At 41.7% G+C, this 19861-nt stretch overlaps 1 protein-coding gene across 3 annotated transcripts in view; it reads left to right on the forward strand.

Annotated features, from left to right (window-relative positions):
* GPM6B (glycoprotein M6B) overlaps window positions 1-19861 on the forward strand; it is a 107044-nt gene that overhangs the window by 26971 nt on the left and 60212 nt on the right. Inside the window, exon 1 of one of the 3 annotated variants that reach the window (XM_054514030.1) lies at window positions 15665-15695. The exons of the other annotated variants lie outside the window; for them this stretch is intronic. The gene's annotated coding sequence lies outside the window, so the exon portion shown is untranslated. Of the gene's footprint in view, window positions 1-15664; window positions 15696-19861 lie in introns of those variants that run through there. 3 annotated transcript variants of the gene reach the window in all.

A 19861-nucleotide genomic window follows, 5' to 3' on the forward strand; every position in this document is an offset into this window, starting at 1 on the left:
GTCTCAGTGATGCTCAGATTCAGCAGAGTTCTATTTTAAAGACTTAAAATAAGAAACTGAATGCTTTTTTTTCCCTTGTAGGCTTAGATCTTGGTATTTCTTTCTAAGTAATATGTGATGGAGGAGAAATGGAGGGTGCCTTTTGGCCACAATTACATCTTTATCTCTGCTCAGCTTTTCACCTTGTCACTGGTAGTGTCTTCTCTGAGTGAAGATGTTAAGGCTGTACCTGTTTTACCTTTTGCAGTTTCTAGGAGGATCTGTCTACTTAGTCTTTCATTAATAATGATCAATCCATATTAATTTGGTTGTAAATCATTGTAAGAGAGAACTATCATTTATTCATTAAATTTGAGCAAAGAACTTGAACACTTACAGTTACCTGTGCTAAGGAGGTGTAAACTTTCTGGGTTTTTTAAGGTACAGTGTATTTTACAGCGAGTTGTTGGACTCTGTTTCCTTCTTCAGTTCCCTGCTGACTGGCTGAGAATGTTTTTTGTCCCACCTCCTCCCAGCAATTTCTGTCTGCATTGCTGCTAGAACCAGCTGCTCCTAGCTGTTAGCACTTTGCTGCTTTAGCAGTTCTTGGGATGGAATGCTTAAGAAAGTGATGTTTTCAGGACCAGTCCAAACAGGTGCTAAGTGCTAGACAGAGAGACAATGGGAATCTGAGTGGTGATAACTTGCTGTTTGCCACCTGACCTGAATTATTGTACATAATTGCTCCTTTTTGCTTAGGACGCAGAGAAAAACTTGCTGCAACTATCTGTAGTCTTATCTTAAAACCCTCTCCATCTTATTCTGCTTTGTAAAATGACTTTGAAAAATGCCTCATCCAGTTCCAGCAAAGGGCAAGCCACTTACCTGTTTGTTGGTTGAACCATTGGGAAGATGTGTGTTGAAGTGGAAACCCATGAAGTGGAAACAGAGGTGTTTGCTTTGTACCCTCATGAGCCAAACTGATCAGGCACTTGATGGTGGAAGCTGCATATTTGAATTCCTCTCTGGACACATATTGCACCGCTCTGTAATATCTTGACAACCTTTCTACTTGTACAGGCCGAAAAACAGCATGAGTGCATTGACTGTGATATCTTTAGCATTATACACTCCTGTGTGTTCTCTTTGCCAACTTAATTTAGCTAAGTTAGCACACTGCTAACTTTAAATCATTAAAATGCACTTACTAAGTAAATCACTCAAAAGTATTTTAAACTATAAATGGCTGCTACATGATTTTCATTTGGTGTAGGTCAGTTTGAAGCCTCATGCTTTTTGCAGACTCCTGATAGGGAGGTGGTTCATGTGAGGGGAAGCACTTCCTAACTTCCTAAGAAATGTCTTCTTTTTTTTTTTTCTTCCCTTTTTTTTTTTTTTTGAGCTGAAAGAATTCTACACCAATGTGGAAGGTCATGTTTTGTTTATTAGGAGGGAGGCAGAATGCTGTTTCTCAGATGGTTTTATGCAGCTGAGTCGGAGCTTGAGCAGTTAAATTGTATTTATTTGTAACAGATTACTACTCCTGTAAAATCCATCAGAACACAGAGGTTTTCCCACTTCTAAGCCTTTGGAAATGTTTAGGGCACATATGTGCACTGGCACATATATACATGCATATAAATATAACAAATCTCTTCTACATGGTCAGAGTATTTATCTGGTATTGTAATCCTTCTGTTTTACCGTGAAATGCAGATTTGCTGGAATATTTTATGTGAATTGCTGTTGAACTTGCAGGTGTCTGCTGCAGCTCATAATAAAAAGAAATAAACTCTTCATGTCTAGCAAGTTTGGTTTTTATCCAAATGCTGTCTTGAAGGCTCTTGGTTGTTTTTACAGTGCAATTATTTTTTCTCTGTTATGGTAGAAGACTTTTGACAAGTGTGGTGGCTCTTAGCAAGAGGTCAATGAGACTGAAGTTATTCAAAAACCTCTCTCTGTTGCAGGAAAAGAGCACACCCTTCACCCTTTGGGGTGCTTTGTTATGATCACTGCTTGTTCAGAGATGGATTCACTGGTGCTGCTCTGTTCTGTCAGTGTGAAAACTACTAAAATGTTCAAAGCAGATTAATAATGACTTTTGTTCCTTGATCTGTCACTTCTTTGTAACTGCTTTATTGAGAGATCAGAGAGGGAAATCCAGCAGAAATCCAGTGAAATATTTAGGGGACCAGAGCATATGAGAAAGGAGTCAGAGGGAAGGAGGAAGCCTGGGCTTGAGGGGTTGGTCTGATCCCCAAATCATAATGGATGTGTGTGAGAAAGTGGAGGTAAATACTTCTTGTATGCGCACACCACAAGGACGGGGGACAGTTGTCACTTGTAGCAATAAAAGCAATTTTTTATTGGACACAAGAAGAAAAAACTGTAGTGAGAGGGGTTAAGTGCTGGAAGTCACTCAGGTTATGGAAACTTTGATCTTGGATATTTTCAAAACTCAACTGGTCAAGGCCTGGCAATCAAGTCTAACTGCAAAACTGTCCCTTTTGTAAACGAGAGATGGGATTTATTCACCTCCTGAGGCCCCTTCCAAATGACTCTGGCTTAATTTGCACAGTTCATAACACACCTTAGTGGGTTGTTTCTTACCCCATTTCTCCTCCATCCCTTCCAGGGAAATACACACAACTGTGGGAGAGAAATCCCTGGCACAAAAAAAAGACTTTGTAGGTTTATTATCGAGTAGTTGAGAAGGTTCTTTCAGACAATTGGTCTTTCGAACTGCTGCCAAACTTCACAGGGAAACTTAATTCTGTGATTTGTCACCACACTATAGGTGAAAACGATGCAAGTCAAATTTTAAATAGATACTAAATAGATGCTAAACATCAGTGGGAATATGTTCCTAAAACTCTTAATAGCTTTATGTGACCTTGGAGTCATATATAACTTATCATACATAACTTTTTGCAATGTCCTGCTGTGAGGTAAAGACTGCAATGAGGTCAAGTTTCAACTCTCAGTTAGTACACATTTGGTATCTCATCCAAACTTATCATACAGGCTTAGAGACTGTTAGTAATTTTGGTGATGACCAACACTTTCAAATACTTAGTTACTTGAAGATTTAGTCTGAGTGCTTGTTGTTTAAGCATTATGTAACGACTCAGCCCATTTTATGAGTATTCATTCACATGATCACTGCATAATGCTGAAACTAGGCAACCAGAGATGGATGATGGAAATGGCATCAGTCAACACAAGATGATTTTCCATTTTCACCTTGAAATAACTAACATTTATTTTAAAGGGTTGATGAAATTTTTATCATTTCTCTATACATTAGCTAGTCAAAGTGTGGCCACCTCTGCTCAAGGATCAGGTCACTATTTTAAGAAGCCAGAATAAGTAGTATAGCCAGTGTTAGGTATTGAAAAACTATTTGTTTGAAAAACTATTGTGTTTAAGTTAAGGTTTTTTTACATTTTCTGCCACTTGGAATAATCAGTGACTGTTGTGTTTCAATGAAACAGAAAAAGAAAACAGAAATAAACAGGATGCCTCCTACAGTGCTGATTGGTAGCTGGGAGCTTGTTCTCACTGCTCAATCACATAAAGGATCTACATCAAAGTTGCCAGTGTCATCAGTCTCTCATTAGGCACATCAGCTCCCTAATAGGGTGAGAAACCAGGGAGCCATGGTGCACCTCAGTCCTCTGTCTCACCATGGAATTGCCCAACTCTTCAGCTACTTCCATGTGTGAATTGAGTGATGTAACTGATTTCATAGGCACACAAAATATTTCAAATTATTTTATTCCTTGTTACTGGAATAAAAGGTGTGTGTGTTTTTGAAGTGTTTCCACAGACACTGATTGAAGTGTTTTCTGACATTCAGAAGAGCACTACTGAGTGTTTTGAATCATCGAGACGGGGTTTTCACTTCTTGTGAAGGTGTGTCTAAAATATAGCTGTTGGGTTTTAGACAACTGTCATTGAAATTTGCCACGGTTATGTGGTTAAGGTTATTGAATTACAGGTTCAGAACTGGACTTTCCTGAATGGAAAAATTGCTTTCAAGAAACTGATGACTGAACAGAACAAATATGTATGTTGAATAGTTACATTTATGGAGTGCAGCCAATACCAATGTGTGGAAAGAATTGCATAAGTCTTAGGAGATACTGGAAAGATCTGGTCACTAATGAACTATAAAAGATATTCAGAAATTCCTGGTCTTTTTTTAATATTTTTTATTGCTTTCTGTGACAACTTTAGGGACAGAGATGCCAAAAAATCTGTGGACAAAAGATGTTATACATTATCCAGAGCATTACGGTATCATTTCTTTAACTTCATAGTTAAACAAAGAAAAGTAATTTCTACAAAATTTCATTTTAAAGGATTAGCATATATGAGCATAAAACAGGAAAAAAAGAGCTTAGTTGTACTATTCTTGAGTCAATAAAAACCCTAGCATGATCGACCTTATTTTACTGACCTGATAAGAAATAATTGTTATGCTTTCAAAATACAGTTCCTTACAGCTAAACATCAAAATGCCAGAGGAATTACCCTTTTCTGTCATGTACCACCCAGTAAAAGGTATCTGGGTAGCTGAAATTGGTGGAGAAAGCCTTTATTCCCATGAACTCTTTGGATCAAAAAGGAAATTACAATGTTGCTGTTCCTAAAACCCTGTCAAATGCCTTGGAATGGGTCTTTGCTTCGCGGTGGTAGTTCAAGTCATGAGATTGGGCAGGGGTGAATTGTTGAGGCTAAGAGCTTCTCCTCCTCTATTCAGACCTTTGAAAATGTCTTAAATTGCCATTCACCTTTAGTGAATGCATTTCCTTTAAGTGCTAATCTCCTGTCAACTCTCTAATAGATACATGGCTGTTGGTGAAAGCATTTGTAAAACAAAATAAGGTGAATTAAATCTGGTCATCATGTCACCATGAGAAAACACACTGAAATCTATCATCCCCTTGGTTCTCCCCAGTTCCTTGCAGTCCCTGTGCAATTCCAGCACACATTTGTGTCGCTCCTTCTGGAAAACCTCCAGGTGCTGACACTGGGGCAGCTCTAGGTGACTTGCTCCGGCCCTTACACCTGAGCTGGGCATTTGTCTTTGTTTTTTCTTTTATTCCTCTTCCCTCAATCACCACCACCTCAGAGTTTCCTAATAACCAGTCTAAATTTCTTTTTATCATCACTTCAAGCCAACTGTACTGTTTGTCCTGACGGAATAGGGAGGATCTTACACTCTCTTTGATCCTCTTTGCAGAAACCTTTCCAACATCAAAATCTTCTGCCATGCTTCTTTCTTTTCTTTATAGACTATCAATCTAGTGACTGAGGGAGGTCTATCAGAGTTTAAAAAGTGAAGATATCTGTGAGCTCCCAGGTGTGTTCAGTAACCAATATGTAGCATAAGCAGTTGGGGAAAAGCATGTGTACACTTTCCTTCTGTTGACCACTCTTACCTTGATTTACATGGCCTTTATCTATGATGGTCAATTAGTGACCCACAATGCTCAATAACACATTACTCAACAGAGAAGAATGACTTAGGAAAGCTGGGAGCAGTAGTTTCTCACAGTTGCTTGTTTATTCTTGCCTGTCCAGTCCAAGCACTGCCTGTAGGTGGATTGGGAAGGTGGGCTTGCTTTGCAATGCTGGGGTTTGTGACTGTGCACCCAGCTCAGACCTGAGCAGCTCCTCATGCCTGGGTCAGTCTCCACAACACCTGCAATGAAATGCTTCTGCTGGAACCACACTGGGGGGTTTTAATCTGGCCTTGCTTGAAGCTCCTGTTGTCATTTTTATGGAGTGCAAAAGGCAAAGAGAGGTCAGCATCCCCATCCAGAAACAGTGCCAGAGAGCCTGGCCGAGTATTTCTGCTTTTATGGTTTCTTTAAAAAGTATATTATTGAGGTGGACAGTGCAGACTGCCTACAGAAGTTCTGGATGTTGTTGCCTGAAAATCTTCCTGCTCAGGAAATAAAAATGGCTTTTTAATGAAAGCTTCTTTTGGATTAAGCAAAAGTTTAATCCAATTCAGAGTGGAGTTTATGTTGGTGTGTATAAGCTCTGAAATATGTCTTGGCTTGAGCTGCATTTGTTAGTCCAGTGACAAATCATAACTCTTAAATTGAAAGAATCTTGTTTGGTGGTACAGATGTGGCCTCTTGTATGTTTTCTGCTTATTTTCATCAGCCAGTAGTTTTCTAAGGAGGCAGTGGGTATAAGGATGGGGCCTTTGTATATATAGGAGTTTGAGGTGATGATTTAACTGGGGAGAAAACAGAGGAAAAACAGCTGGCCTCTATTCGTTTCTCCTACCAGAAAAGGGATTTGACATCAGTAGATGAGGCATTATTGTGAACTGCAAGAGGATGTAGGGATGACAGCTTAACCCCAGCCTCTAAATGAAGATTCAGTGGGATTTCTGTTTGCTGAATGCCCCAGCACTTTACATGATGCCCAGAAAATACTGTCATATTATTTACTGGTTTTTCACTCGGGCTCTTCTGAGTATAATAATGAACTTCAGACTGAAGAGTTAAAACAAAACTGAATAATACATTAGGAGATTCTGAAGGCTGACAGTGATGAAGCTTGCTTTGATGCCTTGTTCAAACACTGGTCAAGACATAACTGAAACCCTGATCCTGTCTCCAGTCCCTTTTCTCCTTGGTGTGGGTGGACCCACACACCTGCCTCTGTGGCTGTAAGGCTGCTCAGTTGGGTTTGTGGTGGCCTCTACTGGTGTTCCTCTGCAAGGGAAAAAAGTCACAAGCCCAGCTGTTCTAGTTTGCTCCTTTGAAAACATAATAGCCCAGAAAATCTCTCCTTGTTAAGTGAAGTTATGGAGAGGGAAGATGAGAAAAGCTCTTCTAGTGCATCTGCTGTTGTGCCCCTTTGAATCAAGACCTGTCACCAAGAGTGCAGCTCTCAAAGCTGAGCCTTCTTCTGCTGACCATCATGGGTTTGTTGCCTCCAAGAGCAGATGTGGCCTGAGAGAAACTCCTCTTGGGCATCGAGCAGCTCCTGCCAGCTTTGGTGCTGGAGTGCAGCTGCAGGCCAGCTGGGGTCAGGCAGCTGGGGGAGTCGGGGTGCTCTGCCCTGTGTGTTCCTCAGCCTTCCTTGCTTTGGATCACGAGTATCTGCACTCAGGCTTAACCTGTTCCTGCCCCTCCAGAATAATTCCATCCCACAGGTCATTAAAGCTACTTAGAAGCCTTCCAGCTGTCGTGGATGAAATAAAATTAATAAAATCAAGAGAGGCCTTGAGCATGTGTCAGTGAGAGGATGCTTTGAATTGATGTGAGTACAGGGCTCTTCCCTGCTCCTGCTAGGCCAGAGAAAGCATGGCAGTGGGTTTGCACACCAAGGGAAGCATGGTGGGAGAACCTGGAGCCAGGGCAAGAAACATCACTGAGAGGAGTTGTCCAGGTTGTGTCTCCATCCTTCTCAGCTGAAGAGCAAGGCATTGCTGTGAGCAGCAAAAGGCCTTCTTGCTTCAGGTTTAAATGACGCTTCATATGCTCGTGAGCATCACACCAGGACCTCTTGGTGACCTTTTGCCAGTAAATTGTCAGTGAGGGAGAGGGGATCTATAGGGGGTTTGTCCATCAGGTGTGTTTAGTTTTTTCTAGGAACTAGAAAAGTTTCCAAGCCCTGGGATGTTCTGGTCCCTCCTGGCAGTTGTAGTCCAGGGAAGGTATAGGCTCCTTTCTTTCTTTGTTTGGGTTTTTTCCCCTTGGATGCCCAAAAGTTGACTCTTGAGCTGTTAGAGCAGGGAGTCAAAGCTTCTCAAATCTGTCTGTGAACTGAGCTGCTATGCTTATCTAGCTCATGAGGATGGCAGTCTGGTGCAGAAAGTCAGGCTGTTGGAAAGCTGTGACCCAAAAGCACATGGTTTGGTTTTGAATATTGTGCTTTGAGTTTATCAATCTTGCCTCTTGGTCAATAGTTAAAGGTTACACATTTAGGCTTTTTATCAGAAATAAAATTCAGGCTAGAAAATTTGGGTTTGTATTTTGTTTTAAGCAACTTATAGCTCATGTTTAATGGTTGAAAAGCTGAAGCCCTGTTAAAAGCACTGAATATCATGAAACTTGAAATAAAATCATGAGATGGCAGTGTTGCTTCTAGCAGCTGATCTCTTTGGCAGTGCTTCATTTTCTAGGTCTCTGTGCAAATGCTTTTTGCTTGCTAAAAGCCTTGTATTGACAAATTACAGCCAAGGCTAAATGCATGATTATTTCCACTATCTAACCTGTTTATCACTTTTGTGTTGCTTCTGGATTTGTCAGTTGAATTTCTCACAGGCACAAATTGGTGCACTTGTTTTCCTGGCAACGCATAGATTTTTAATATGGTTAAATGTATTTAAATTAATCTGACATCTGGGGATGTGGGTAGTGAGAACAGGTTTCCATGTTACCAGCTAACTTTAGCCTTGTAGCTGAGGAGACTCTCTCTGTAACTATGTGGGGTGGCAGGAGGGAGCTCTGGCAGTGCTAGCTGTCAAGAGTGCCTGAAGGGACTGGCCTCTTGACTGATGTGCTTCAATTTAATCCAGCCCATTTCGACCACAAGGGCATTGTTGGCCTAAGAGCAACCAGGGAGCTTTCCCATTCAAGTGATCCTTAAACTCCTTCTGGCTGCTTCAGTCCTTAGCTTTTAGCCTGAGTCTATTTAGGCATGCTTTGAAGGAGGGCATTGCCAGTGGGTGTGAGGGTACCCTTGATCTGGCAGGCAGTGCTTTATCAGCTTGTGTTTAAGTGTTTGAGATTTAAATGGGTAAGACCCTGCCTCCTTGGATTCGCCAGGTACGTCAAGACTCAGCTAACATTTGCCACCAGAAGAGGTTTCTGTGAAGTCAGTGTCACATGCTGCTTGCTTACCGTGCTCTGCTGGCACTGGAATAACACTGCAGTGCTTCCATATTGAGCTTGGAAAAGGTCTCAGCTTACTTATGCAGCCCTTTAAACAGGATCCGGTCCATAGCAAGATCCTTCTCTGTGCATCAAAGAGTAGTTATGCCCTTTAGGCACTTGGGAGTTTCTTCCCCGGGTCTTTTCTTCTTGCCCCAAAGCTTTCCTGCAGGTTTTATCCTCAAAGGGTGACAGTTTTTTTCCTTTCAGCTGAAATAATGGCTGCTCTTGCTGCACTTGAATAACATTGATGTCCTTTGAGCAGGGGGAGGCAGAATCATTTCCTGACTAGACAGCAAACCAAACTGGCACAGGGATAAGCTTTTAAACAGCTTGCATGCTGTGTGGGCAGCCTTCTCCAGGGAATTCAAGGATGGGAACTTCAATATATGGAATCTTTGCATGCAAATCAACACAAATATGCCATAGAAAAGAAGAATTGGCTGTGGCTGAGCATGGTGGTTGCAGCTGCTTCAGAGCTACGGCAAACTCAGGTGGCTGAGCTTGGCTGTGTGATACTCTGGTGGTGGCCTCTTGGTCCTTTGCAGTGCTGTGAGACTTTGGAAGCAATGAAACGTGGCCCAACAGTGTGAACTCAGGAGGAGCAAGTACAAAATGGAGAGTTGAAACAGAGCAATGAAATGTAAAAATATTCCTTCCTGGAAAGGGCCTTCATGTATGTCATTTAGAAAGCAAAAGAGATGCGCCTGCGTTCTTCTGCCAGGATCCCCAGTGCACGTTGGCTTGGCTTCAGTATTTTTAATAGAATTCAACCTCAAGTGCTTCCAAATGAGCAAACAGGAGTTGAATTAACTTAAAGGACTCTTCTCCCTTTGAAAGACAGAGATAACAAAAGAAAAATTCATTATAGATATGAATGAATTGCAGATACTTGCCAGTGTCTCGTTTTGGGGCTTTTTTGTGTCACTTAGACTTGAGTGCAGCTGTTCAAGGTCTGTAAGAGCTGTCATGGTGAGGGTTAATTTTGGAAGGCTGTAATTTACAGGTAAGAAAAGATTCAGGATTTCAGAGAAAATTTCAGCAACATTCCAAGTACCCACTAACAGCTTTAATACAGCAATTCCAAACCCTTGGGGAGTATAAGGGAAAAGAGATGCAAAAAATGGCCAGATTTACTTTCTACCATCTGCTTTTGTCACTGAGTTAGAATACCAGGTTGTTGCTCTGACACAGCTGGGCATCATTACTTATGTTTTCAAGCAACATGAAATTCCTCTTCCCGTGTTCCCACAAACATCATGCTATAGATATTTTTTCTGTATATACATATGGACATGTTTATTTCCTAGGGGATAGATGGACTCTCATAGTGCTTATTTTCCCATGCTGTTATTTCAAGACTAGTTGATGGTTGCAAAAGATAATTCCCCAAAGAGGAAGATACCAGATCTAGCTTCTTTCAAAGCTTGTCTTGGGCCCAATGCTCATTAGTTAAAGGGGAGGTTTCTTGCCTGTGTACTGTGGGGTTTAGAAACCTGAAGGGGACAGCAGAATATTTTGTTGTTCTATATAGAAGAAAATAATTTTGTCCTCCAAGTTGCTCCACCTAATTTTTTCAGTTAGGTGTTTGCATCAGGCTGTGTGGATACAATCTGTACTGTAGGCTGGATATAATCTCCATGAAAACTTTGAGTTGTCTTACACAGAGTACCTTCAGTGACAGGTTTGTTAAAACTTTGTCACCTTGTTCTCAGAAATGTCAAGTGAGGAGTTTCATCTTGATTTTCTTAAGTGGATTAGCCCTGGCATAGCTGCAATGCTACTCAGTCTTCAAGGTGCCTTCAAGGTTGCAGTATCATAATGGCTTTGGCAATATTGCTCTCAAAATGCACCTGTTAGCAATTTTCAGCATTACTGATAAGCAAAATGAAGTGAATTCATGTAGAAAAACTTTGCAGGTAGTTTAATCTATCACATTAGATAACTAGCTGATATGTATCTTTTTGTGCTTTAAGTGCTGTGGAATTCTGGTTTTTTTTAGCTAATGTTCTGTTTCAGAAACTGTTGCAGCTGGTTTACAGTCAATGTGTTCAGTTAGCTTTGGAACTAAAATTCTAGTTCAAAGTTTAAGGAGCCAAGACACAGCAATATTAAAGTGGGATCCTCTAATAACTTCAGGTATTTATGAGCAAACTGGGGAAGGGAGGGTGTGAAGTTCTGTGCTAAGGACAAATGACTGGGAGCCTGACTTGGGTTCACCTCATGGGTTTGTGTTGTGTTGAACTTGAGTGTCAGTGCCCTCAAAGCTGAGGATGGATAACACTCGTTTCACTGGTGAAAAGAGCTTTGAATGGATGTTGTTTTGATGTGCAGTTTCCACAAGCAGATCAGTACAATGTCTGTCAGGCTGTTTCAGGTAACAGTTGACAGTGTTGCAGAGCGTAGATTAAACAAGGTTTACGCCCGACTTTGAAAATTGTTAAAATTGTTAAAATTGCTGCTGTTCTCATGCAGATGTTGGCTGTTGCAAGGGTGCTTTGGGATTATAGCATTATGACTCAGAGGTGCCATCCTATCTCCTCCAGTGCTGTTTATCCATCTGTGCTGACAGTTTTCTCCTGACTCTGTGCAGGGAGAAAGTGAAAGAGACGAATCTAGATCTGATGATTGGCTGTATAATTCTCATACTTCAAAGGCTATTGCTTGTTCTTGTCACCTTCTTCACTATTTATGTTGCATGTAAATCATCTGATCCATGTTGTGCTCCTAATAATTCTCAAGCTGTTTGCCTGAGTTGCTCATCACTGTCTTTGCTGCTATGGAAACAAATTGTTCCCAGTTTCCTAGGAAGAATATTTACTTTTTCTGTGATTCGGTTACGATGCATCAAAAATTGAGAGTCCAGGCATTGTTATTTATAACCAGGTGCTTTTGGAAGAGTTCTTGGATGATGGGTGACACTGCCTAACATTTGGTGTTTGTTCTGTTTGGAAAATCAAGTGAAAGAGGCGGGGGAAGGGTATTCAATCATATTTGCTGCATTCTGTTAAGGGAAGCACTGCCCAAAAGTCTTGCAGCAACACGTCATTTTACAAAATGAATGACTGCCATTGTCTTTTGCTTGTCCTTTGTACCTTCATGACAGTATGACTAGTGTGTTCCCATTGACTTTCTCTATGCCAGCATTGGGCAGCCACTACTTATTTCACAGAATCACAGAATATTCTGAGTTGGAAGAGACCCACAAGGAACATTGAGTCCAGCTCTTAAGTGAATAGCCCAACAGGTAGCAAATCCACATCCCTGGCATTATTAGCACCATTTTCTCACCAACGAGTTCTTTGCCTCATTGTGAACAGGAAGTGATGAATGCAAAAAACAATCTTTTCCTAATTGTGGTATCCTGTGCATGCACTAGTGGGATTTATGGTGGCACAAAGCCAACTTTTGCCTGCTCTTAGTGAACTTGCTGCTGGATTGTTACTTAGTATGTTCCTGAAAGCACTAAAGTCATTAAATTGTTTATCCTTTTTTATGTATGTGAACAACGCAATTTTTTATGCATGCAGACCTTTATTATGCATAGTGAAGGGTCTGGAGGAAAAGCTGTATGAGGGATGGCTAAGGTCACTTGGTCTGATCAGCCTGGAGAAGAGGAGCTTCAGGGAAGTCTACGTCTTCCTCACAGGGGGAAGCAGAGGGCACCAATCTCTTCTCTCTGGTGACCAGTGACAGGATCCAAGGGAATGACACGAAGCTGTGTCAAGGGAGGTTTAGGTTGTACATTAGAAAAATGTTTTTCATTCAGAGAGTGGCTGAGCACTGGAATGGGCTCCCCCAGAAAGTGGTCACAGCACCAAGCCTGACAGAGCACACAGATTGCTTGGACAGTGCTCTCAGGCATCAAATCATGATCTCATGGTGTGATTCTTGGGGCTGTCTTGTGCAGGGCTAAGAGCTGGACTGCGATGATCCATGTAGATCCCTCTAACTTAGAATATTCTGTGAAACAAGGTATTCTGATATGAGCTGAATTGCTACTCAGATAATTCTGTTGATTTTCGTTGTGCTTTTTTTTATTTGCACAGACTTTCTGGTTCTTCATAATAGTGCCATGTGTATATGGAAAGAGTTCCCTGTCTGGAAAGGTGATATTTAACTAAATATCCCTTTCCTATCAGGCCATGATCTCAAACTTCTAAAATCTCAGATTTTGATAAAATGTGCCCTGGTTTCACTATTGCTTTGTCCTTTTAGTCAAGGGATATTCCCTCCCATCCGTTTGGTTTGGGTTTTTTGGTTTTTTTTTGTGTTCAGCTCTATTTATCTGTATGGCAGAGGATTCAGTCTACGATGACAGCAGTCTGCTTTCTTCGCCTCGCTCAGCAGGTGCCTTCACCCTAATTGAGCATTGTAGGTGCTAATGCTGTAAAATCTTTGCTGATTGTGACAGCTGACAGCATATGGCTGCTTCTCAGCAGAACAAGAATGCCCTCACACAGCAGAGCTGCAGGGTGGGCAGATCGGTTGCATTTTTGCATTTCACCAGCTGGAGCAAACTTGCATCAAAATGGCTGTGGATCCCCCTTCTTGGTACCTTCAGTAAATTTTCATCCTGTTGTTATTGAGTATCTGTGTTCTGGGCTCTACCTGTCAGCAAAACTGTAGGAGTGTTTGATTTCAGATTTGGTGGGACTCACTGCTAACAAACTGAAGAAAAGGGAGAGGGAACAGAGGAATTGAGGATCATTTTGATTTACTGGGCTCACAAATCAGGTCCTTGAGTGACAACTGAAATAGACGGAGAATGAACTGCATCACTCTCACTCTGTCTTCCCCTTTCAGTACTTTGGACCTTTGAGGGTGCATTGTTTTAAGCATATCTAAATTATTTGCTCAATTTTTCATCCTTAAATTTGGCAGGAAATGCTTCAGAAAGAAGCTGCCTTTTTTTTTTTTCTTTTTTGACATTGATGGTTTTAATGTAAAAAAAAAAGAGATTTCTAATGAAAAAAGAAAAATTGCAAGCAAATCATTAAATTACAGACTAGCTAGTGATCTGTGCCTATCTCATACCATCCTGAAGGTAAACCTTGATATTGGACATGGAAATGAAGATGAACTCTTTGCGGTCTTCATGATTTACAGCCAATGAAACTTGACAATGGAACAGGAGAAGAGAAAGCTATCAGAAATACCCTTTTGTCTCCCAGTATAAGCCAGGGAGAGTGACCAGTGCCCTGCCAGGAAGATTTGGCTGTGTGGCGTGTGCTGCCATCCTGTTTTGAGGCGGATCAGGTGCAGGGCTCAGCAGACGCTGCCGAGCGTGAAGGGTTGGGGGTGAGTGGGTGAAACACCGACTGACTTGTGTTGGCAGATGGGAATTGAGGGATTCATTAGTCATGCTGTAGTCTCTTGTTTTGCAGTTTGTCATGATGAAATGAGAAAAAAGAGTTGCCTTTCAGTAGCTGCAGAGGGCTTTTAAATACTGCAGGTTGGAGGCTGCTGTGATTGAACAATGTTTTCTTCTACAGCGTTTGATCATTGAGACAGTTGTCTTGCAGATCAGAGGAGACATACATGATGGGATTAGCATTACCAGCTCCTCTTGATTGCAGAAAGTGCTGGATCTTATTTGGGAATAAGCAGAAAATGGTCCAAAGAGACTCTATTCTAAATGCTTTTTCTGTAAGTAAGACCACCTCTTTCAGCTGCTGCATAATCATGCACTACTGCGGTTCTCATCTGGCTGATTTAAGGGTCTGTTCCAGTAAAAACCAGTCAAATGGAAGATAAGCGATTTATTTTTATCCAAAACATCTTACTAAACGGTACCTATTTGATACCCAAATGTGTATTCTACATCTGTCTATGATTGTTCTCTCCCCAGGAGGCTGTAATGTGCTTACTTATGAGACACTTTGCCTTGCTGTTCTACAGTGATTCACTTTTTTGTGTGGAAATTGGGTCTAGACCTGTGCTGTCTGTCAGAGAAGTATAGGATATGAGATATGTTGTCCTGGTCACATCATTTTAATTTTAGATCACAGGAGGGAGGAGAAAGACAAGCAAGTCTTTCCAACCACCTACATCTTCAGGGTTGAAGTCACAAGTGTCTAAAAGGGTGTTAGAAGAAATGATTAGCTATGAAATCATCCATGTAGGTTAATAGACGGGTAAATATACAATGAAGTGAAAAATGCCATAGAATTAATAGCTGAAGAGACATGAGCATTTGTAACCTCGCTAATGTCTGTGGCAAAATGAAGTACTCTGGAATAAATTAGAATAACAATGAGAGGAGTAAGCTTATGAAAAGTTTGAAGTATATTCTATCAGAATTGGGCCGCATTTCTCAACCAGTCGCATCTCAGAGGTACACTTCTGCCTGAGAAAACACAGTCAAGCCTTGTGAAACAATCCATCCAAGAGGAAACCAAATTAGGTTTGGGCCATTTTGCAGTGCTTGCTTGGTACAGAAAAATGCAAAATTCCTCCACAAAGTGAGATCAGTTTAAAGGGACTTAATGTTGGCAGACCCTGGGCGAGAGACTTCAAAGCTCGGTTTCACCCCTTCTCTTACTGAAGTATAAGTGAATAGAAGGGTTTTAAATAAGTGTTCCTCAGTGTAGTAAATGCAGTTTCACAGAAGTCTTTCACCAAATCTTCCTCTTAAGACATTAATGCTGTGCTTTCCCCATGCTCTCTTCTGTCCTTGTTGCTCTGCAAGCACTGGAAATTTTTCATGTTAGCTGTTAGCAACTACTCTTTGGGTTGTGGTGCTTGTCACAAATACCCTTTTAGCTCTTACAGGAAGGGACATAACCTGCCCTGTTTTAGACAATTCAGGTATGTATGATATTTGGAGAGGATCCCAACCTTGGACATTTTTCTTGAATTAAGGGAACTGGTAATTTTTTTTCCATTTCCTTGTTAGCTGCGAGTATCCAGTACAAGAAGCTGATTGCTGAGCTTTCCAGGAATGGTGCCTTTGGGGTGCTTAAATGCAAACCAAGAGGCCTCATTTGCTTATCTCTTAAGGGGCTGCTTCTGCACAAACATGACCAGGGTCCTTTAAATGCTGAGGAGAATTAACCTGACAAAAACTGAAGCCCCCATCTTTGAATAGCTTCTGGATATATGTGCAGTGCGGGAGCAGCTTTTTTACACGTGTGTGGGGGGGAAGAATTGAAGCATTCGGTATATCCAAAATGTTCTAACCATACTGTCAGTGTTGCTTAGCAGCAGAGGGTTTAAAATAGCGGTATTACTCAACAGTGTGAGCCACATTTGCACATGGTAATGTTCTGTGTCCTGTATTGACTTGCTGCATTATAAAAGTGCTAAGTTAATGTAAGGAAAGTGAAGATAGCTCACCTCCTCCTCTCCTAACTTGAGGAACAAATGGCTGAACAGTGACATGTCTTCCTTATGGTTTTAACAACCAGACATCCAGCACAAGGATGCCAAGGTGTTTTGGTCTTCAGGTGTGTGCATGTAGACCTCATTTGTGTGCAAAGGCCTCTCACACCCTGCTTGCCTCTGAGCAGGTGCAGCTCTTGACCCAGCACCTGTGCTGGTGCCAGCTCGGGCTGTGTGGTTGGTGCAGCATCAGCTGGCTTGAGGGGCCTGGCGAGGAACAGCAGGGACAACAGCAGGTGTGAACAACACTCAGTGGTCTCCCAGCCTAATTTCTCAGTCCCTGTTAGTGCACATTCCCACCACTCATCTGCTTCCTGGGTGGTTTGGTCTTCTGAAGTGATGCTGAGAGTACCTGAGGCAGAGGTGTCACTCACCCACTGTCTGTGGGAGTCCCAGCCTCCGCTGGAATAAGTCAGAGGACTTGCAGGACTGCAGCTGTACTCACTGTCATCTCCAGAAGATGGAATACTGTAGTGATGAAGGCAGTAGCTCATGGTGGCATAAGTAAAAAGTCTGACTCAGGTATCAAAGAGTTCAAGAGTTTTGGCCTCTACAGATTAAACTAAGGGTGAATGGTGGTTAAGTTGTATGGTAGCTACTGAAAAATACTATAGATTAATATTATAATTTTATCTAAAAATATAGATTACTATAATTAATATTATATAAAGATAAACAGCTTAGTGTAGTACTTGTTTTACCTGCTTTGAAGATTTTCAACTATTGCTTTAGAGCCATACCAATACTCCCTTAGCCTTGCTAATGATTTTCTTAACAAACGTGGCTACATATTATTGTGTCAAAATAGGGCCGTATTTTACAGCCCTGAAGTGAATTAAAATAGCAACTGGATCTGTCTTTAGTGTTTTGTATGCTGTACCATGGAAATAAAATGTTCACCAGATGCAGATATTTAAATATTGACCTTAAAATAAGGCAAATGTGTTTCTTAAGCGGATCTCTCTGGTTTTTTTCAGTATTTAAAACCATGGCCTATTTCTTCAGTGAAGACTCATAAACAACCCATCTCAAATGGCACAGTTAGAAAATAATTTAAATTTACAGCTATTTTATTTATGCTTTGCCTGAAGTGTGGAACATGTTATGACAGGCTTTCTCTCACACACATGATATGAATAGTGGAGGAGTATGGCCATTAAGTGTTAATCTAAGACTGGGAGTTGTGCATGTAAAATACTTCATTCAACCACTTGCAGTTTACAGGGCAATGTTTCAAAAACAAATGTGGTAGCGCTTGTGACAAATAGCACAGTAGAAATTATGATGATCCATCTCCATTTAAACTGCTGGTTTAAAGTTTCTGAGGAAGAGAGCTGAGCTCAGTCAACTGTTTTGGGTTGGGGGTAACAATGGATTTAATATTTCATGACTTACCTGCCATTGCTTTACCACTGTAGAGACTAAAGACACAAGAGACAAGGACAATGAAAAATTGGAGTTTTTTCCAATTGCTTGGAAAGATGATGATTTTCAGTTGTTAAAAGAAAACAAAACAGACATCCCATCTTAATCAGAAAAAGATGTGCTGCAGGCTGATGCATTTTTTTTCCCTGGAATGGTTATGAAAGATATGAAGGTCATATGAGACACCTCAAATTTCACTGCACACATGCTTTGTACTTCAGAAAGCAGCGAGTCTCTGGAGATGTCAGTTGCTAAGAAAAATATCCTTGTGTTTCCAGTCAGGCAAGCGAGGCTTGTAAAACCATCTCTGCAACCTCCTGTAGCTTTGTTTCAAAGTTCCTCCCAGTGGAGGTGCATTCACAGGAACCCAACTTGCAAATTCTTCAGGTGCACAGGAGATGGTGCAAATATTTCTGCACTACTGGCTTTCCCAACTGGGCCATATGTTACCCAGCTGATGTCACATGCAGACTGAGGATGTCGCTGTCCTTTGCTGCCTGGTTTGCCTCTGAGCTGGCAAAGCCATTTAGAGGGTGTGATTCAAGGGTAGTGCTTAAGGATACACTACAAAGAGGAGAGAGCTTTTTCAGCTGGGATCCCTGTCAGTGAATTGCTCTGAACAGATTCTTGGCTGGAGGAGAGGAAAACTGGGGGATTGGAAAGTGCTCAGTACAGCTCAGTGGTGCATAGGTATTATTTACTTCTGGTTAGTCCCTGAACAAATGATTTCTCTATATACTGTACATACATGTGTGCTATGACCAGGTTTGAAATGTTTATCCTGTATTTCAGAAGTAACTTGTTCTTGTGATTTCTAGTAACAGTGCTTACCTGTGACTTTTTTTCTGGATGGTTTCCAATGAACAAAAAATGTTTTTAATTGGAGGAAAGCAGCTGAATGCAAATTAGCTGTCCATATACACAATATTGTGCTTTATATGGCTGGCTGCCCTTACTGACACACAGAGATGAGCAGGATTTATTTTGTTTGTTGTAGATCAAAATCTTTCTAGAGCTTGAAGTTTTTCACAGGTTTGTAAAATGAGCTTCTAGTAGCCTTACAGGAATCACCTGGGCTTCAGCAGGGCTTGGGTTTGGCCCTTTGGCAGCATTATTTCTGTGTATGTGCTCAATACAAGCGTTGTCTCAAGGCTTGTGTGTTGCCTTAGTTTGCCAGTTTGTTTTCTCAGAGACCTGGTGACTCCATGCAGGAGGAGGGATGGGATTCCATTTCTTTCTACCACCTTCCTTAACTTGGTTGGTTTCCTTGTTCCTTTTTTGTGTCTGTGTGTGCTCAGGATCATGAATGTAAACCTCAAGCCTTTTGCTATGTAAAGGAGGAAGAAAGCTCCACGTTCAAGCTGCTGCTGGCACAAGCCCAGGTTTGCCATGAGTGTCTCGCATTAGGCTCTGAGGCCAGGCCAAGCTGAGAGATACATTTCCGGGTTCTCTTTGGCTTTAGAAAGTAGTTTCACATCTGGAGACAATGCTTCCATGAAATGCTTATTCCCTTTGGGCAGAGGCAGATGTGGGCCCTGCACACAGGCCACGTCCCCACAGCCGGATGTTTGTTATGCTCTGCTCAGCTGCTCGTCTGAGCTCCGGGCGCCCGCGGGGGTGGCGGTGGCAGAGCTGGGGGAGCAGCACCCTCCTGCTTACACGTGGGGTGATGGGTGCTTCGGGGCAGCCAGGTGAGCCTCTTCTTAGTGGGACCCAGGAAGGAACCTTTGCCTGCATCTTCTACCCCCAGGCATACCCAGGTGGATTTTTCCGGGCAGCCAGATAAGTGTTGTAGAGAATGGGGTGGTATTTCTCTTTGTGATCAAGTGTTGCAGAAGCTACTGCTGAAGTGTATGCTCATGCCTGACCTAAGTGACCAGGTTCTGTTCTTGTGCTTTTGCACCTTGCCAATTCAGGATCTAAATAATGAAAAACAGAGCTCAGCTGCATCGGTATGACTTCGCTTCCCTGAAGTTTGTTGCTTTCCCATGTTTCCCAGTTGCACTCTCTTTGCCAGATGTGCAGGTAGTCATCAGCTGTGGGGAGCTCTTACACGTCATCTCCTGTTCTGGGATGAGTTAGCCTTTTGCTGTTCCTCACTTTCCTTCTTGCTTTAAAGAGTTTGTCTTAATTTTTTCCCCACAGCCAAATGAACAATGTGCTTGCAT

This window comes from Molothrus ater, chromosome 2 (assembly GCF_012460135.2).
Source record: "Molothrus ater isolate BHLD 08-10-18 breed brown headed cowbird chromosome 2, BPBGC_Mater_1.1, whole genome shotgun sequence".
In the NCBI taxonomy this organism is placed as follows: Eukaryota; Metazoa; Chordata; class Aves; order Passeriformes; family Icteridae; genus Molothrus; species Molothrus ater.